The sequence below is a fragment of the Phoxinus phoxinus genome, assembly GCF_949152265.1.
Source record: "Phoxinus phoxinus genome assembly, chromosome: 4".
Taxonomy (NCBI): domain Eukaryota; kingdom Metazoa; phylum Chordata; class Actinopteri; order Cypriniformes; family Leuciscidae; genus Phoxinus; species Phoxinus phoxinus.
The window spans coordinates 9878499-9883498 of NC_136879.1; positions in this window are offsets into that span (position 1 = coordinate 9878499).

The window sequence follows — 5000 nt, forward strand, 5'->3', positions numbered from 1 at the left end:
TCATCAATTTAACATAACATTTAACATAGTGTCTTCGATAAAGTCTGCCATCAACACTAACCCAAACGTTGTCCCTCAAACAAACTTCCTCCAGGCATCTTTCTCTGCCTCTGAAACAAAATATTACATTCTTCACTTAAAAGTCACAATCTCATTTTCTTATCGAAGTATTTGAAGGGCAACGGCCCTCAGTCTCGCCACGTATCCTGCTTTTTTCAGGTCTGTTATTTTGTCTCGCAACTCAGTCCTCTACAACCATTTTTAAAGTCATCAATCGTTTCGTTAAGAGGTCAGGTCGTGCTGTACAGACTTGGTCAATGTCAGTCAAACAACAAAAACATTCTCCTCTTGTTTACGATAATCATAAATGGCTCTCTGCATAATTTGATATCGACTTAGCCAATGTCTCACTTTGTTGTTGCCGTCAAATCTATAACATCTTCTTTTATTTCAACCCACTCCACAATTCCAATTTACATAAATACCTAAACTTATCCAAAAGTAATTCAAATCCACATCATAAATGACAAAAGTAAATACTACCAGACGGAGCGTGATCTTAAAGCTCGTCCCATGTTCTCTATCATCTTCTCATCAGATTCACTCAGCATTTGCCTTCTTTACAATTTGTCACTTGCCTTAACACATCTGTAATGAAAAAACACTCTCCAGAGGTTAAAGACACAATATACTCACTATTCAGGCGGAATAGCTGCCCTACACTTAACACCTACAAGACATAAAGTGCTGTCACCATCACACACACTTATGCTAGACACACATACAGCATGTTAACTGCTCATTTCCAATGTTCTTTTTTATATTAACTCTAAAAGTATAATATTTAAGGTTTAAATAAGATTTAAACTTCACATTTCCCTGTAGCTTTTATATAATTTTACATGGCCTCTTCAAACCGTTTCAAATGTTCATTATTCATTTGTCTTTAGAAAAGTCAGCTGGGTTGTTTTGGTTCATTATCATTATTTTGTTTAAGCTTGCCTTACCAGGCCTGATAACAGAAAGACAAACAGAGTACCAAGTCCCTTCCTCCACTCAGCAGTCTCTCTCTCACTACACACAAATAATCTTTTTTTTAACAGCCTCCTAAGACTGAAATTGAATTAATCATAGTCTAGAACCCTTAATAGTTCACAAATGTTAATATACAAATGTTTAACTCAAATTAGAACCATTACAATAATCTAAAATACATTATGCTATCATTTTCTAAGGTTATCTTTAGTTTGAATACTTGTATAAATTCTCAATTCACCTAACCTTTGTTATCCAAACTCTACTAAAAACTGTCTTAATCTTTAGCCACCCACCATGTCTCATGATCTTCAGGAGCTAAAACCATCTTATAGACATATTAGTTCAAAATCAACACTTCTATAATTTTCCTTGCCCATAAGGCAACAACATCATGTTCCTGATATAAATTAATAAGTTATGTCACTGTCTCCCCAACAAATAATGACAATCAGATGGTCCCAGCTGGCTCCTGAAAGCACATCTCCCATCAGCTCTTTATCTATAATTTCCATCAGACTTGTCACAATTGAAAACAAGCCATACAGTGAATTGCGGGGTTTTCTCTGGTGAGTGGTATAGAGGAACTTACATTTTCTCGGTCAAACAATGCTCTGCTGACCCCACAATGCTCTGCTGACCCCAGTTGGCCTCTAGTAGTCAGCGCTCAACTCTCATACCTTCTCACATATAACACCTCCATCCGGAGATGCAGTGTCCGGGACCCCCTGCGTTAGAATGTCTCCTGGCCAGGAAAATCATCCCGTCTTTGAGTAGCCACGTACCCACTGGTGACCCGCTCGCATCACACAATCAGTTTCTTCAACAGAACTCAGCTGTTTTTCTGGAGCTTAGGAAAGACACATTCAGGAGTCACCTCAGCTCCATCTGGACTGCCTAATATTGTTAAGGGAGACAGGTTAATAACAACAGTATTTAATCACTCAAATCTGTTAGACCTGTCTGAATCAACAAAATCACAGTGAACTTTATTCACATCCATCTATTCAGTGTACATCTATAGCATGGTCATAGGTCCTGTGTCACTGTCATGGTGAAGGCTAAGATCAGACAAATACATTACTGGTCCTAAAATAACAAAGTACAAAAATGTCACTTCTGTCATTCAGGTCTACATTATTATTCTAAAGACTCCTTTAAAGTCATTCAGTTTTACAATCTAAAATATTTAAGTACTAATTGCCCTCTGAATGGCAATGATTTCCTTTAACATGATTTCTTTTAACATCTCATTATGCTATAATTTTCAACTATAAATAGCTTATTGTCACGACAGGCCAAGATAACAGCCTTCTGACATTGAATGAGACCGAGACTCAGGCCTTCAGGAGTTGGTACAATGTTTCTCTTCCCTAAACATTCTCTACTTTATCATACGTTTTCAATATTAAAAATAATTTTAAAGTTGTCTTTTGCCCATACATCAGGGAATTTCGACATTACAAATTTCCACTCATATTGAGTCAGTTTCAGCCAAGTCCCAATCTTATCTTTTGAAACCAAAACATCTTCTAGCTGCTTCATGGTCAACTACCAAGCTGTTTGTTTAATCAGATCCATTTCTACAAAATTGTTTTTACATTTAGCAACCCAGTGCTACTTCTACTTATTTGATCTTAAATACAAATAGATATTCTAGTTCTCAATAACGTTTCATTATAACATCTCAATTTTAGTTGTCAGATTCTCAATTACAATCTGCAACAAAAATTTTTTAAGCGTTTCATTAAAAGACAATCATCTTTTTAGTTACCTTTACAAATATTTTCCCTATCTGTAATTTTACATTTACTGGTACTTTAGTTATTTTCCTTTTAAAAGGATTTCCTTACGACTTAAATCTTTCAACTTTCTTTTCTCTTTCAATCTACTTACGACTTCCATCTATCAACTTTCTTTTCTCTTTCATTTACTTAGCACTGCATTCACATTATCAGTTCTTTCTCAGACGAAAACTTTAATATCGTCTTCAAATCCTGTTCTACTTTCAAACCCACATTAATACGTCACTTTCACATTCCATCAACTTTCTTTTCTACCTTTCTGAGTGGGCATTTACAGTTACTGCTAAATGCAGCTGACCACAATTAAAACACTCTCTGTCCCCTTGCCTATAGTTCGATCACCTTGAGCTTTCTAGCAGCACCAACTTACTGACACCCTTGAAGCAGTGTGTCCCAATCAGAATGTAAACACAGCTGATAAGCAGTTCTCTGTTCCTCTTACAGTCCACCAGTGGCGGATCACACTAGCCAAATCATAATCTTCCTCATTATTATTGGCAGAACATTAATTTTCATAAACTGCATGGAAATCCATAAATTGTTTCTAAGTTGTTTTCACAAAGTTTCTATTTAACTTTAACACTTGTCCAGGGAAATTATCCCCGACCCATAATTTCCTTTTTAAAAAAACAGACAATGTCTTTTTCTCAATGACTTAATATCAACCAAATATCTGACATTTTACATTATTGAATTTCAAAATCTGTCTTTACATCTCTCTAATTCGGTATTATCATCAACAACAGTGATTACAATAGCAAGTACACATTTAACACCCAGAAGCCGGGCTGAATAAGCACGCGCTGTTGCTGTACTCCCAGCATAGCTGGAGTCTTTAGGTTCAAAAGATAATGGTCAAACCAAAAATAAACATAATTTCACTCTTTATTTTACCACTAAAATATAGAATTGTTCCCCATTTTGCTTAATGAAACATTCATTATCTTAAATCTTTTCAATCCCTGTTAATCATACTCAATACCTTATCATTATTATTTTTAATCTGAACCTCACTTTTCATACCATTTCTTAATCTGACTTAACAGGCGCTCATAAATAGTTCCATAAATTTTATCAGAAATGTTATTTTCATAACATACCTTTTCTACAGTTGTTTTCTTCTCAAAATGGTTAGTCTGCAGATTCAACAAGTATTATCATTACTGTCTCTGTCCCACTTATCCTACTTACTGTTTTTACAGAAACCAAAATATCATATTACTCAAATCTCAATCCTTCACAAAGAGGATCAACTTTTGTTACAAAAAAAATCTTCTGACATCTAATGTCATGCATCCATCTAATGGGTGAAAAATAAAAAAAATAAACCCTTTTATCAGTTATATTCAATCTTACTATATGGCAATACCTTCTAGCCAACAACTCATTGTCTTTTCACACTTTTACACACGTTGAACGCAGACACAACAACCTTTGTTTCTCACTGCCCTGTTCAACTGATTCCAGCACCATCTTTAATCTTGTGGCGCTCAATATCATACATTTCTGCCCTTAATTTTAACTCATTTGACAAAACACCGGTGTACCAAATTTCGCAAGCTTGCTTTTCAGACTTCCCCATATTGGCCGCTTATCTGTTCTCTGTGGATTTCTCTTTTACGCGCGTTCTCTTTATTTGTCAGGCGTCCCCGACAAACCCGATCTTTCTTTTAACCCAAATCGGACGGGTTACACTATTAGTGTCCTCCTAATTACGGTTTACCAAAAAAAAATCTGTTACGACTTTCTTGGCTCCCCCTAATTAGCCTCAGCACCCAACAATAACTTGCTCCGTGGTGGAACAATTAATTTCCAGGTACCTATCTGTATGAAATGTCTTGGTCTGTCACAGTTCTCAATTAATTCCAGATTATTTATCTGCTTGAAATATCTTGTTCTGTCACAGACCTCAATTAATTTCAGATTATTTTCCTCGTATCTGTTTGAAATATCTTGATCTGTACGTAGATCTCAATTAATTTCAGATTACGTACCACAGAAAACAGTTCTCAGCCAATATGGTTCAATTTCACTCTTCCCCCAATTAAACTTAATTGAATTATACATTACCCAGAGATGTTTTGTTCTGAGCCACCTTGAGTTCTTTGATTCCAGTGTCCGATTCTCCCGGCTCTGACATCGGCCGGCCTCTCTCTCTTA